We start from the raw sequence: 16993 nt of genomic DNA on the forward strand, positions 1-16993 counted from the left end.
GGGGAAGTCATGAGGAAGTTTTGGCGGCCTCGGAAAGGGACAAGGCTAAACCCTGATCGCTTCCGATGTGGCCAGCAAGAAGGAATGGTTTCACGAGAGGTCATGTTCTTTTCCTTGTAGACTTTCCAAGGAACATTTGCCCTGGAGGAAAAAGATTCTTACTCAAACAAGCCAGCCCAACTTCGAAAGGTTTCACCAAAAAAACCTCTCCGCTCTTGAGTCTGACTTGCGTTTTCAAGAACCTATCGAAAGTTGGCCAGAGCGAGAGGTTTTTTTCGAAGGCAGGCTGCTGCGAGAGCAAATCGGCACATGCGAGACGTGCTTCCAACAAAGGCTGTTTACCAAGGTCGAAGTGTTGGCTTTCCTTCAGGGCATGGTGTAAAAAGGCAAGGAGTTTTCCTCTTCCCGACGACCTTCTTGTGAACCAATGAATTAGCTGATTTTCTGCTACTTTCTCAGAAATGTGCAGAAATTAGCGGTCCCTTACCATCAAGGGATAATTAAAAGGCATGTTGTTTGTCAGCGGTTTTTTTAGGCAGCAGAGGCCTAGACTGCTCTGGACAAACAAGGATATTCATGACCTTTTGAAGTCTTTCGAGACCCTCGAAGGTTCCGCAAATGAGACCCACCTTCATGGAATCTGGATTGTAGTCCTGAAAATTCAAATTCCTTATGTCAAACACTTTTCGAACCGCCTTCATGACAGCGTCTCTTCGGGAATCTGTGACCAAGGAAGGCTCTTTTTCCTAACTTCTCTGTTGCGACGGCTAAAGAGAGTTAGTGGGAAATTCAAGCGTTTAGCAAGTTAATCGGGCTTTCAAAAGGGGACAATGCCCTGGTTCCTGGCTCATTGAACCCATCTTTCTTGGCGAAGAATTTGGAAAATCCTTCGAACCCTTGGGCCGGAAGACTTTTGAAAATCATAAAGGTATTGTCAAGTCTGGTGGGCCAAGAAACTCCAGAGAGAGTCCTTTGCCCGGTAAAAGAGGTTAGAGGTCCCTTCAGGTAAGCCTCTGGTTGCTCTGTGAAGAGGGCCAGAGTTACCTTTATCAAAGAATGCAGTGGCTTTTCTTTTCTAAAGGGACATCCATTCGGGAGGCTCATTCATCTTTACCAGAAGACTGATTTTGAGCCTCTTCCGAGTTAAAAGAGACACCGAAAGTAGCGAGCCGTCGCTACCTCTCTTGCCTTCCAAAAAGAAACATGTCAATCAAGGACATTCCTGCGATTTGTACCTTTTTGGAGGAGGGCAACTCCGTCTTCGCCTCAACATTACCATAAAAGGGGATGCTGAAGAACGATCTAACTGACGATTGCAAATGCACTTGGGGCCATACGTTTCTTTTGCGGGACACAGTATTGGGGTCCGGAAGTTAGCTCTTTTCCCTATTCCTTTAGTTAGGTTAAGTTAGGTTGTTTGTGGTTTTTAGGGTTGTGGGTGAGTTCTATTATGTGAAGATCTCCCCATCCGTTAGCTAGTTTTAAGGGGTTTTGTGCTATAGTTTGGTCAGGTGGTGGTCAGTTGCTTTTCGGTTGCCCCTCCATTTGTATGGCCTTCGATTGATCTTGTCACGCTGAAGGTCTCGCACCCCGTTGGACAGATCATCCAGAGCGCACCAGCACTACAGGTTCTTCCACCTGGCTGGCAACTCTGTAATTAAGCAAAAAGCAGCCATTAACGTGAACAGTAATCACCATAGTCTACTTTGCAAACAGGCGGTAAGAAACCAAGAATGTATATCATCCCTACTTAATGTTATGTTTCCCAAAAAAATCCTAGTTCTGTTCTTTTCCCCAACCAATCCGAAAGGGTTGCATTCAAGCTATATGAATATGATCTGTCAGGTTAAAGTGGCATCGCAACAACAAAATGTTATTTGTTTATTTATAACAATTAAGGGCTTGTTGGTTCATGGACTCTCCATGGTACCATTGGATACAGTATAGAAACTCATAATTAAATGCTGGCCCGCCTCCATTTTTCTATTCCCATCCTCCCCTCAGTGGTAAAGTTTTACAGAGGCCATTAATAAAAAAATATGAATAGGAAAATGGGAATGGTTCCTGATAATCCGCCTGCCCACGGCGGGAATGGGTTACTACCAACCTGGCCGCCCACTGCGTGTTGCCGAGGGGGACGTTTGGAAATTTCTGGTCGGAACGTCAGAAAATTACCAGCTATTATTAAATATCTGCCACGGTAAGTATGAACAAACTTTAATTGTATAATAACAATAACATTTTATTATTTTTACATTGAGGTTTTGCATTCTTTAGTATTAAATGCTTTCTAAGGTGCTTTGAATTTAACATCCATCTGTGAAGAAGCTTTTGCAATAAATTTGAAAGTTTTGGTGGTCCTGAGAATTGGTAATATTGCAGTATGTATGAATTGTGTATGCATTATTGCAATAGCTGATTTACCTTAGTATAAAATAAGCAAGCAAATTTTTTAATGATAACCAACAGTTTATTTCTAAATTTTGGGCCAGCCCTCAGCTGAGGCTTATTTGAAAAATCTGTTGGCAAAAAAGAAAAAGAATTCCAGGTAGTTGCCAAACTAGAAGCTTTATTTTACCATCCAGCTGAATGCGCCAAGAACATAATGTACGTAGTAACCATTATTTGAAATACGTAAAAATCATAATTTGGGATTGCAGACAAGCAAGTGTCAATAGTATTTACCTTGCTATATTCACTGTGTATTTGAACCTTTAGCAATGAGAGAAAGGGAAAATAAATTTATGTTAATGTTATTCTATGTGAGTGTGAATGACAGCATTTCTAGTTAATGAACTAATCATAGTGAAATGAAAATTGATTAATTACACGCAAACACACTTGAGTGTAATACCTCGCCTTACATCATGAATTCTTTCCAAGACTTGTGACTACAGAGAAAAATTACTTGAGCAGCGACTTGAGTATGCCTTTTAAGAAACAGTCTAGATCATGTAAGTCATATAAGCAAACCAGTATTGTTGCTTAATGCAGTAATTCATTAGGTAGTTCAAAATCTTTTCTGTTATTTTACTTTCAAGAAATTTTTACATTTGTAAAGAATCCAAGAAATTTACAAAGATTTAGTAATTACTTGGTAAGTATATTTATAAAACTTCATTTTATTCTAAAAATATTGTAAAGGAAGAGTATAAAGGAAAAAAAAATTTACAAGTATTACTGGATTGTACCTGATGGATGACGATGTGCTTGATGGTCAGGAGGACTCTAAAGTTGCTAGAATTACTTGGCTGACCACAGGAATGAAAACAGCAAAATATTATCATGTAATAGAGAGTATCAATAACGTTTTTCAGCTTTTATATGATTTTATAGAAACTATTACTGTCACATTTATACTATTCACAAAATATGTACTACAGAGGCCTCCCCCCCACTTATTTGCGTTCTCCGGATTTGCGGATTTATCTTTGGACCAAATCTACCCATTAGTCGTGGTACATATTTTTTTACTCTAAAAAAATCCAGAAATTCCTCGGTTTATTTTATGAATTTCATCTTAAAATACACTTTTTATGATAAACCTATTAAAAAAAAACCAGTTATGAACATTTTTAGTGTGTTTTTCTTGAGTTTTACCTACCAAAATAGGCCGTTTTCAGCGTTTTATAGTGGTTTGGTACACGTCTCGCCTGCGAATACTGTATTAAACATTCGTTTTTGTGGTTTCTCAAGTATTACTTATGGTACAGCTAAATGTCAGTACTTTGACAATTTCTTTCAATATTGTATTTCTAAGCTTTTGATTTTTTAATATGCAGTACAGCATATATTTCATAAATTTAGATTTTTGTGATGATGCATTAATTAATTGATTTTCATGTTACATAAAGCCTGTGTAAATCGATGTCTTATTATTTTTTCCGCAGTCAAAAACAGCAGAAGACACAAATGTAAGAAGAGGTATTACTATGTGCAGTACATTGTGTGTGTGTGACATAGTTTTGTGTATTTCAGTCAATTTGAACTTTATACAAAGTCCATTTTTAGTGGTTTGAAATGAATTTATCTGTATGAAGTCTGGGTTTGGTTTTCTTAGTAGCTGTCGTTTCTAGTTATTTGAGAGTATGAGAGAAATCAAAGCGTTATTATTGTTAATCTGTATCTTTTGTTTAAAATGAAGCCAGTTGATGTTTACCACTGGTTTCTGGTCATTTATGTAAAGTACTTTGACAGTTAGGATACATAAAATAATAGAAACTGGGAAATTGTGTGGCGTAATTACAATAGTTTGTCGTGAAGTAATTACAATAGGAGTTTGTCGGTATTGTTAAATATTCAGAATGATTCAGGAATACTTGTTGATTATAAAAACTTAATATATGTTACTCGGAATTCTTTGGTTTTGGATACCTGGGTGGTTTGAACTTTGAAAGCTGTAAATTATGCATTTTTAGCTTGGTAGTTGTGTTTACCTTATAAGGCAGTCCCCGGGTTACAACGGGTTCGACTTTCGACGTTCGAGGTTAAGGCGCTTTTCATTTTTTTTCATCAGAAATTATTTCCAGGGTTATGACGCCTACAACGCTGATCTGTTAGAAGAAATATGACACCAAAAATGCAAAATAATCAATATTTGAAGGTGTTTTTTGATGAAAAATGCAATAAGAATGCAGTTTACATAGTTTTCAATGCACCCAAAGCATGAAAAATAAGATTTTTTTAGGATTTTTGACAATGTTTCGGCTTACAACGCGTCTCAAGAACGGAACCCCCCGTTGTAACCCGGGGACTGCCTGTACTTGGGTTGGGCATCATCACTACTATGATTGGATTTCTGAGTTTATTTTTTTCCTTAAGCTGGTGTTCTGCCAGTGCAGACTCTTTTTAACTCCTATTCTTGATTTAAGTTTCATGTTAATAAAGTTTCATCCTCACCTCAGTGAGTGTGTAGTTTTTGGAAAAGTCTGGTTGCTGTTGTCCCTTCTTGCAACTCTTGCCAAAGGTTCTTTGTCAAAAACTGAGAGTTCTGGGCTTAAATAAACAACCAGTCTCTTCTCTTGGGGCATCTTGGTCTTCTAGTCAAGATTTGCTGCTCTGTCTGTCTTGACTGTTAAGGGTCTTATACTGCCTTTCTCTTTGTTCATTTTTTTCAGCATAACCTTTTTGTGTGTGGGAAGGCACAAGGTTTGGAGATCATTTTACAGCAAATTTTAAGTACGGAAGTGCTCGGTTTTGGCTCAGGCCTTTCTATTTCCCTAGTGTTACTTTTGATGTACTTTCCCTGCTTAGACTCATCTGTTTTTTCTTTCCCACATTGTGATTCAGGTTTTTTTTTTATGGGTTTTGTGATAAGCTATGCTTATACAGTTGAACAAGGTTTGAAACAAACCCATTCACCATAAAATCTAAGAATCCTCTTCCCTCCCCCCTCCCCCCTCTCTCTTGTATGTAGATTAGCTTAGTAGAATGGACATCAAGTATTAGGTGTTGGTTGAGCATACTGTTTTATAAAAATGTTTTGCTTTGTGCACCTTGATGCATCCACACAGTAGCATTCCATAGCGGATAGATAGCCATTCTAACAAAAGCCTAGACAGCCCAGTGGTCTATTGACACTGCCTGGATGACTGTATCCAATGACCCTTAAATAGATAATCTTGATAGATGGAGTAAATTTATTTTTTACCCCAGTACAAGGGATTGGATTGCTGACAAATTCTTAAGCCAAGGGAGGCCTGCCACAGGACTTGATTTTGAGTCAGTTGCCATCCCTGGCCATATATTGGGTCACTAAATGAGTGCTTTGTACTGTGCCCAGCTAAAGTGATCAGGGTTTACTTTAGAATATGATTGATTTCCAAAACTTTTTATGTTACAACATGTAAATGAAAAAGGAATCATGGCCTGAGTTATGATGTGAAACATACCAGGGGTGGGGGGTCGGTGACCTTTGAGTTGGTAGTTAATGGAGTTGTGATGAAACTACATTTGTTATAAAAACATCAATAATATATTGAGCAGCCACATCCCATCGCAATGGGCTTGATTTTTCCACTTTCAATTGAATGGAAAAGTCAGCCAGATATAGACTCTTACTGTAAGTAGGGGCCGAAACATGAACTGTATACTACTCTTCTGCTCTTTGTGGACTGATTAGTATGATTTCCTGGACACAGAAATAAGGGATTTATATGATTGATGGGTTTCTATGGAAAAGTTGTTAAAAAAAACTGCTTATGATAAAATACATTGGAATGTGGTGTGATCATTGTAGTATTTATTTTTTCTGAAGTGAAGGAAGAATGGCGGAGTTATAATTGTTATTAGGTTATTTGCCCTTTGAGGCATTTTAAAAATGTTCTTATTTTTCCCTTGTGAATGGTGTGCTAGTAGTTGGAGAACTTTGTTTTCAACTTTTAAGCACAAATTATCTACACAAATTATCTAGATTACTCCTTAGTATATGTTACTTTTGTGCACAAATGGGATCATAGATTGAGTTGAACCTGGAGAGTGGTGCCATTTACCTGTATTGTGCTTGAAATGGCACCTGACAGCACTGGAAATGGGCTGTAGTCTGCTTGAGCATGTTCTATTTTGTAATGGAGAAAATAGAGGACCACCACTGTTTTTGTACCCAAATGGACTTTTAGAGCACAACTTCACAGCACTATTATTTTGGATTTAAAATGTAAATTCTCTCGAGTTGATATTTATTGAAAGACTAAAGTAGATTATCAGATAGTGGGGTGGTTGAATTAGATTTGGAAATCAAAATGATTTGAGGGCATTCAAAAGATTATTCTAGTACAATCTGTAACTATACAGGCATGAACCGGGACATGACTGAAACGTAAAGATTTTGTTAATTTAGGAATAAATCTTTAAAAGTGATATAAGAAGTTGGATGGCGTTAGTGAAATTACAAAATTTATTTAACATGTGAAGCCCTTCACTGGGCACCATATGAATTGTTGTAGATCCAATCTACTTGGATGAGAACAATGAGAAGGGAGGCTGAGTATAGATAAGTGGAGATTTATGAAAGATAAAACTCAGGAAAGACTTGAGTGCCAGAATTTCACAAAGGTCTCTGTGCCTCTTGGTGTTTGAGGTGGTGAAAATTTAAAAGTAAGCACTTTATAATTCATATCCACATTTTTTGTTAACATTTTAAATGTATTGACCTATTGAATATAATTCACTTACATTTTTTAAATTTTAAATATGTATTGATGCATTGAATATAATCTCAAAAAAATATGATTGTTTATATATTTTTCTATTATGTTTTAATTATTTTTATATTATACTGTTATATTACAGTAGAAGACATTCATCATAGGAACTTTTATTTTTTAAATAAAACTAATGATTCAGGATTTTTAATTCTTTGGTGATCATACAGGTGATTTAGTGCTGCCTTCCATCCAAAGATTATATTCTATATTCATATCTTTTAAATTCTGTGCAGTGTTGAACATTTACCTAAATTTCTCTAAATGTCTGTACTGTGGGTTCTTGAGTTTCTGTGCATGTCATTCTCTATTTAGGATTTAACAAGGTCCTCTAGTCTTCAGTTGTTTAACCTGAATGCCCTCAGTATGTTTTTCCACTACTTTGTCAGTCACATCAATTGACCCTGGTTTCTGACTTCTGCCATCCACAGCTTTGTTAAGTTTGTTAGCTGCTGCCCTAAGGACATGTTCAAAATCATTTGTGACCTTGTTTATACTTTTTAATTAATCTGTTGCTTTGATAAAAATAATTGTCTGCATTGGTCAAGGTTTCAAGCATCACGCAATATGTTAAGTGTTGGCATTAATGGCTCTTCAGATTCATTCAAGTGGCAGATTGTACCTGGGGTTATAGTGTTGTATTGGGAGGTAAAAAGTTTGGTAAACAATGCTTTGGTTGATCATATAACCAACAGTATTGCCATGTAGCACCAGTGTTGTATTATCCACTTTGGTGGATGTATGTTCAATCTAAGGTTTCCAAAAGAGTTTTGTATTATCACAAATGAAGACTTATCTGAAAACTACAAATTTTCTTGTCATCTATCTCTCAGAAATGTATTGGTGTCATACACAGTTGTTTCAGTAATTTTTTCATTGTTGAGACCTGTCAAGTTTTGAGGATAGTGCAACTGTCTTTGTTTTGGATTATGTAGCTTTGCTTGTCTTAAGTAATTCCTCTCAACGCATTACTTTTAACCAGAGCATGTTCTCTTTTCTGCCTTTAATCCACACATTAATGAAAATACTCTACGTATATTTCTTGACCAAGCACGTAACTTGTACTGTGGATGTAACTTTGTCGTAGGAGCACAAGTAAACCTAGCACAAATTTATTCTATCGTAAAAGCTGAAGGAATTGATTTTTTATCTCATCTTTTGACAGCATGGCCATTTCAGAAATATTACTTTCATCTTTTAAATCTGAATCTTTCATTTTCTCACAAAAAGGAAACACTGCAGATACTTAAGTATGTAAATAGTGAAGCCAGCCATAATCTTCAATAAACCAAAGTGTGACTAACTGCACTTGTTACATATGATACTGAGGGATCAGTGGAAAATTCTGAAATTTTGAATTTTGGTGATTGACATTTTTCATATATGCGTAATATTTTCTAGAAGGGTAAAACCAATTCCGCCTACGTTGTAGGTTTAACAGCTTTTGAAAGCCTTGGAGCTGTCTGAGTTGTTGGATCTCATTCATTAAGAATACAAATGGGTATTCCATACATTGTGAGTAGTGATAGTGGTCCAGTAATTAGCAATATAAATATCTTCATTTTAATTAACTAATACAACAGGAACAGAGAGATGGAAATAAGTTTGGAAACACACCCATTTCTTCATGAAGGGTTTAGTCTTGAAAAATTTAATACAAACTTGTAAACCTTTTATACTAAAGGGCTTTTAAGATGCTGACAAATTTTTTTTAATCCAGGTTTATTTACGTCTTGTAATGTTGAATGAATTCTGCCAAATATCAGATTGTTTAACCCTTTGATGTCCGCATATTGAAGGATTTTAAGAAAAAGGCTTGAACATCTCGGAATTTATTTGTTTAGGTGCACTTATAAGAAAACCAAAAATCTTCTTTTTATTATTTCCTGCATTGATTTTTAATGTTCCCAAAATGTGAACGTTGGACAGGTAATGGCTATAATCGCAGTATGAAAATAAAAATTATTACAAAAAATAAAATTTTTTAATGTAAATCTTACAGTATAACATTATTTTGAAGACATTGTTCCATAAATATTAATTACTTTGCTGTTTATTAGATTCTTTGTGAAAAAATTTAACTTCATGTGGAATGTGATACTACTCTTCTTATGGAGCCTTTTATCACACTTGCATTTCTGGCATGGTTTTTCTTACAGACATAGCACCTACCTTGAGACCATTACTCAAGGAAGTGCTTTATCTCATCATATTGTACTGACTTCCCTTGGTACAGATGATGTTGGAGCTCCTTGTCTGTTTCTGGATGTTTGGCTTTTTACCAGCATATGGGCTACTTCACGCCTGAAATCTTTATGGGTTACGCGAGAGCCAGGATTCACATGCTGGTAGAATCTGTAGCTAGCTACAATGGAGAGTTTCAGTAGTTGTGAGAATATATTCCACCACCATTTCTTTGATCTCAGCCTTGGCCTGTAGGTTGACAACATTTTGTTGCATACATCTACCCCACCCTTTCCTTTGTTATACATGTTTATTAGATAATGCTACTGCACTGTCCTTTTTCCTTCATTCTTCACCCATCTATTAACTTTCTGAATGGGACTGACTTATCATTCCATCTTGCACATCTGATCTGTAGTCGAAATCTCTCCTCTGTTTCCTTCTTTAGTAAGAGAGCATTTTCCTTTACTGTTTTCTCTGATTGTTCCACAATCACAGAAGTATTGTTTTGTGAGATCAACTGCCAATGCATAACTGGTGAAGAGGTTGTCAAAAAATATGACATATGAATCCTTATTCATGACTGGCTGCGACATGTCCATAATGACTTGAAATCCAAGTGGCAGGTTCGGTTCCTCTTTGCATCCTTACCACAGTAAATTGAAGAGTTATATGGATAGCCATCAGCACTGCACAGCATCCACATCTTATAACTAAACCTGACAGGTTTATTTCGTATGAACTGCTTAGCATTATGATGGCCATGATAAGTGATCATTGATTCATCAGTACTCAAATTCATGAAAAATACCATGTTTTTGATCATTCTCTCTGATCATATCAAGCAGGGGTAAAATCTTTACCATTTTTCATTTTGCAATTGTATTGTTATCTGTAACATGAAAATAATTCTTGATGGATTTGAACTTTTCCTTGCTCATAGTGTTAGGAAATATTGGTATAGCTAAGTCCTCACCAAGTGTCGACCAATAGTCATTCTCAGAGGGCACACTGTGATATCCACTTATCAGAACTAATCCCAGAAACTGTCATATTTTCCTCATCAATACAGAAATTCTTGTTGGTTTTATCTCGTTGAGCATACAAATTAGTTTGTGCAGTCAGATGACTAATGATCTCATCTGCTAAGAACAGCTTATGTATCTCAAACATTCCTTCTCCTAAATGAGCTTCACCTACAGAACTGAGAGTAGATGAAATGATAGATTTTCCCTTTTACGTTATCTTTCCTTTTCTCTGAAGTTTTCAACATCTTATCTTCATTTCCATGAACTTCAAGCTCTCCACTCATCTCATCAGGCATACCGTCTATCAAGAGCATCATCTTCATTTTCTTTGTCACTATCAGCTGGTGGTCACCAATAGCAGGTAGAATGACTATACCAAGAAACCAATATCTTCAGCAGAATTTGATTAACTATTTCAGCAGCATCACATAGGAATCGATAATGCATTCGAGGGGTATTATTGCATCAAAATAGCTTAGGGATAATTTATGAACCTTGCGTCTTTCCACTAAGAAGTATGATGTATCATACGATACAACAGACATGCATATGAAGTGCAGATTTATTCATATAGAAAATTGTGATCCAAAAATAAAATATAAAATTATAATTAAATACGGCATCTAAAAATAATACGGTGAATAAAAAAAAAAAAAAAAAATTTATATAAATAGCATAAAAAACGGTGAATGATGATAATGATGATGGTGACATCATCAACAACGATAAGAATGACAACAACAACAACATGATGATCATGGTGGTTGTCAAAAGATGATGATGAATAGCACCCATATAATAAAAAATTATATGATGTGATGATGATGACAACAACAACATGATGATTTTGATGATTATAATACAGGCGGACCTCGGTTAGCGGCTGGGTTCCGTTCCTGGCCGCTGCACACCTTTCTGAATACTAGACCAGCCAAATGGCGCTGTAATCCCGCAATGGCGCAATAAGTAAAATTATATTAGTGCAGTACTGTAGTATGTACTATAGAATTGACTGTACAATAGTACTGTACAGTACATTGCAGTATTATAATACTGTAAAGTGAAAAATAGCCCAGGCTTAATCCTTTGGGTGTCTAGAGTATGTAAAGATATAATAAGGTTTTATGCAGTGTACAGGTAGCTGTAGTGTTCAAGTTACAATAACTCGTTTTATGATAATCCGATTTTATGAGAGACCAAATTACAATAGCCTAACTTTATCCCATCTAGTTACACAAGTTCAAAAACAGCAAAAGAGAATGATGAAAGTATAGTTTTAATGTTATACTCGTCGCGTAAACGTGCAGCCATGAACAGCCGAACAAGAAACAACTTTTTTCTAAGTACAACCAAATTGGATAACAACATCCGTTTGGCTTGTATTTCAACTATCGTAATTTATTACACTATTACCATAGTTATAAATGACGTTATGTAGAATAGGACAGATATCTTAATGTAATATCTTTATTTGCTATAGATCAAAGATCAATTGGGAAATATACTATTAAATTTAAACCTAGTTATAGCTGAAGCTGAGAAAACTGTTCAAGCTGCTAGTGACCATTATCGTGCATCACCAACAATGATATAATAATATAAAGGAAAATTGGGAATGGAATCGCGTAATTTTTTTTTACTCTAAACATGCCATCAACGTAATCTGTTAGCGAAAAAAAAATAGTTCACAATCACAACGAGACATATTCTAGTTATATTTCCACCTAAAAACATATCGTAAAAGGAAAAATAACCTTGTTCGGGTTAAGTCGTTCCAGACTTAAGGCGCTTGCATCATGGCTCTATTAACCTTCTCTACAGCAGTGCTGTTTACCCATACTTACAGCTCCATTGGTATTTATTCCCATTATAATTGCAATGATTCGGGTTAAGGCGATTTTCGGCTTACAACGCCCTGCCGGGAACGGAACCCCCTTCGTAACCCAGGGACTGACTGTATCTAGATGTTTGTTTATGCTAAATAGAAGCAAGAAAATTCACTAAGAATTTCGTTAAATATGGTAAAACAACCTTATTTGCCATCAGCTGATTTCCAACCAAAACAATGGCCGCTCTGCGGAATACTGGCTTAGATTTACCATAGTATTTTATAATACAATAATATTAGAATACATACGATATTATTGGATACAGTGAAGTAATGCATAACTTTTTAAAATATTTATGGAAAAGATGCATATATACTTTTTCTTCTGTGCTTATCTTAATTTTCGTCACTATACCATCTACGTAGCAGCGGCATCTCGAGCTCGTACGGTCGTACCTCAATTTTTTTGCTCGAGTAACAAAATAAAACATCGACCGAGTTGCACAGTTATATTTTGTACTTCTATCCCATGGAAAACAAAAAAATTGCAGTGTTGCAAAATTGAATATATATGCGAGTTTTGTCTTTTAAAATTAGTGTATGCAACAGTTGTAAATGTTATAAAAACATGATTCAATGATATAAATTAAAATTTTATTGTTCGGGCATGTCTTCATCATGTGAAGGGCTGTTACAAAGACTTCAAATGGACATATGTACTGCCACTGTATCGTGTGTACAAAAATAAAAAAAATACCCTGTAATACATTTTCATACAATTTTAAAGATAAATGCATGCAAACTTACAACTAAAAGCTGAAGTGTCATATAACGAAAAGCTGAAGTTTCATTAACAAAATTAATTATAATTAGCTCACAAATTAATCAAATATAACCACATGAAGTCTTTGTAAACGCATTTCTCGGAACAGCGGCGGACAAACATGAAAAGGCATCATCTGATAACGAGGAGGGCAGATACAAAAGCTGCCGTAATTTGTATCATATTCATGTACAAAAATAAAAATACCCTATACGTAATATAGTTTCATACACATTTTAAACAAAAAAGCATGAAGATTTATAAAAACACATCGATCGCTAAATTTGCGATTTTTTAACTCGCTGTTTTCGGAAGAGCGGCAGGTGGTGGCTCACAAAAGCGAACATGAAAAAACGACCCAGTTGATAACGTGAAGGGCAGTTTCAAAAGCTGCCTTTGTATCATATTTCTCTGCAGAAATAAAAATACCGTATATGTAATAGGCAGTCCCGGGTTACAACGGGGGTTCCGTTCTTGAGACGCGTCGTAAGCCGAAACATCGTCAAAAATCCTATGAAAACCTTACTTTTAATGCTTTGGGTGCATTGATAACTATGTAAACTGCATTCTTATGGCATTTTTCATAAAAAAAAACCTAATATTGATTATTTTGCATTTTTGGTGTCATATTTCATCTGCCAGATGAGCGTTGTAGGCGTCGTAACCATGGAACATGCATCATAACCTCGGAACGTTGTAAGCCGAGACCGTCGTAACCCGGGGACTGCCTACATTTTCATACACATTTTAAACAAAAGCATGAACATTTATAAAATCGACATATATATTGCTAAATTTGCACTTTTTTTAACTATATTTCTGGAAGAGCAGCAGCCAGCAGCTTACAAGAACGAACATGAAAAAACATCCTCTTTGATAAAGTGAAAGGCAGTTTCAAAAGCTGCCTTTTCATACATTCAACTTCCCTGTCAGATATATACTTAGCTATAGACTCCGTCGTCCATAGCTAAGTATATATCTGCCAGGTAAGTATGTATGAAACTTTATTGTACAATAACAATATCATTTTTATCATATTTCTGTGCAGAAATAAAAATACCCTATACGTAATACATTTTCATACACATTTTTAACATAAAAGCATGGACATTTATAAATCGACATATCCATAGCTAAATTTGCACTTATTTAACTCGATATTTTCTACATAGAACAGCGTCAGAGGCATATATTTTACCCTAATATCTATGTAATAACTATCAATAAAAATTTTTAACATCATTTACATAACCTTTATGGTCTGAACAGTAGTTTTACAAATGTATGTACTTGTTAGACATAACGGCGCTAGCGGCGCTGTGAACCGAAAATTGTGCCGTAAAAATACCTTTAAGCACCTTATTTTTTTCATGAATATTTTTGACGACAGCCGTAAAACCGATTCACCGCTAAGCGATTGCGCCATTAACCGTGGGCCACGTGTATGAATAAAAAACCATAAAACCTCACCCATAAGGAATATTAGAAATGGTCTAGAGCTAATTTTTGTGAGTGGTGATTAGTTTTTATGCCTGATTTTGTCTTTACTGAATTTGATGTGAAATACAAAAGATTTTTGCTCCTCTGTTGTGAGCACTGAATTCCCATCTTTGTCTTATGTAGGATATTTCATCTCCATGATTTTCTGGGCTTCACCACTGTCCTTTTGTTTTGTTCTATTTATTTATATAAGCAACTTAACTAGCTGCCTGTCCCTTCTCATCTTGATCATATGTTCTAGTCTTTTCAGTTTTTTCACTGGGTAACTTATCCAAAAATAATAGGAAATAAAAAAAATTTATCAGCCATTATGTTTAGATAAAATTCAGATCGAGTCCCCATACAATATAACAACTGTTATTTAAGATTTTGCATTCATATGAAGTTTTACAGTTTTCAAAATTATTGGAAGCGGTTTTATTTTATGAATGGTACTAACTAAAGGTTAATGGTAGCTGAGTATTACACCAGAAGGTCCAGTGTGTATACCAAGGAAAAATACAAATTGCTTTCAAATGTTGGTATATTTCTTTATGAACTTTGCCTTGTCCATGTAAATAGCAGTTCAGTTTTTTCTTTTTATTTTATATAGTTTGGGTAGTAGACAGTTTATTCTTAGAAATGTATACTATAATATAATCTGTCACGGGAATGTTTATATCGTTTTACAGAGTGACCCTGCATACAAAAATCTGTGCAACAGAATTAACTGAATTTGTCATAATTAAATTAATTTTCGCAGCCCTTATCACTTCCCATTTTCCTTAATTAATTGTGTAGACTTCCTGCAACTTCAGTCTTTTTTCATTTTCTCTTACCGGTTGATTTGAGTTGCATTGTCTTTGAATCTTAATCACCTTGTAACTTCTTTGTCCTTTTTTGACATTGACCTCTTTGTCCACTATGCTGTACAACTTCAGGTAACAGTAATGTTTTCCTCTGAAGGCATTCTCACATTTAAACTCTACCATCCTGAGATCCTGAGTATTGCTAGTGGCATTTTTCTGTTAAAATAGTACTGTACATTATTTTAACACAGCAGTATCCATATGTTCACTCTTTAAGCCTTAGTTTCCATTCTGGTTAGACCAATGTTGATTCGACCTAAATTTGTGTCCTTTATTTGCCATTCTCCTCTTCAATCCTTTACATGGTTTAAATCCTTGTTTAGTTTTGTCCGAAACAATGTTCATCTACTGACAGTAGTTCCCATGGGCCTCACTATTTGCACCTGCGTATCATCCTGTATTGTTCTTGATAATCAGCAGACAATGTGGTACTTATCCATGTTAGACGCTAGTATTTATCTTCCATTATTTCTCTGGTTATTACTAGATCCTCCTGCGTTTTCTTGAGCAGATACTATAGGAGTGTGTCTGTTAACCTCAGCCTATGTTGTGCTATCTTTTTTTCTCTTCCAATAATGTCTTTGAATGAATTGTAGTTAACTTCTCCGTGGCTGGTTCTCCAGGTGTAGGCCTTTTCTAAATCACTCAGGCCGTTTGGTCCTGGATCTGTGTAATTTTTCATGTTTAGGCTCTTTAACCTCATGTGTTTCTTTTTTGCCATTTCACTGGTGTCAATATAATTCAGTTTGTATTCAGTCTTCATTCAATAATTATTTTGAGTACTGCCTCCATCATTCAGTTTCATCACTTCTGTACTCCTTGTAAGTTATTTTCCAGTTGTCATCATGAACTGTGATTCATTCCCTTTCTCTAGACAGTTCACCATTGTTCTTGGTCTGTAAAGCAATCTCTTACATCTTCAAATCCAACTTTCCTGTGTACTCAGTGAGCGGTATACTCAGTGAGCGTGGTATTTGTCACCATTTGGGAAATTTATGGTTCTCTCTCTCTCTCTCTCTCTCTCTCTCTCTCTCTCTCTCTCTCTCTCTCTCTCTCTCTCTCTCTCTCTCTATCTCTCTCTCTCCTCTCTCGCTCTCTCTCCTCTCTCTCTCTCTCTCTCTCTCTCTCTCTCTCTCTCTCATTGGTCACTGTTGCTGAGAAGACAGTGATAAAGAATTACTACCTTGACCTTACACCACTGATGCGTATCTCTTCTTAAGAGTCTTTGATTTCCATTTGGAGGAGTATATTGTTCTGTGCATTGTATTTGCATAACAGTTTTGAGCGCCTCAGTGGCGTGGTTGGTATGGTATTAACGTCCCACCTCGGTGGTCGCGGGTTCAATTCTTGGCCATTCCATTGAAGAGTGAGAGATGTGTATTTCTGGTGAGAGAAGTTCACTCTCGATGTGGTTTGGAAGGCACGTAAAGCCGTTGGTCCCGTTGCTGAATAACCACTGGTTCCATGCAACATAGAAGCACCATACACACAAAACAAACATAACAGTTTTGTTGCAATGGTGACATTATTGTGGTTTTATAAACATTTTCAAGCTATTCGTAACACCCAGGGTGTGCTCT

The 16993-nt window shown here is 35.9% G+C and overlaps 1 protein-coding gene across 1 annotated transcript in view; it reads left to right on the top strand.

Moving 5' to 3' along the window:
• Positions 1-16993, top strand: part of LOC135212441 (hrp65 protein-like) — a 183963-nt gene that overhangs the window by 146950 nt on the left and 20020 nt on the right.

Source organism: Macrobrachium nipponense, chromosome 41 (assembly GCF_015104395.2).
Source record: "Macrobrachium nipponense isolate FS-2020 chromosome 41, ASM1510439v2, whole genome shotgun sequence".
In the NCBI taxonomy this organism is placed as follows: Eukaryota; Metazoa; Arthropoda; class Malacostraca; order Decapoda; family Palaemonidae; genus Macrobrachium; species Macrobrachium nipponense.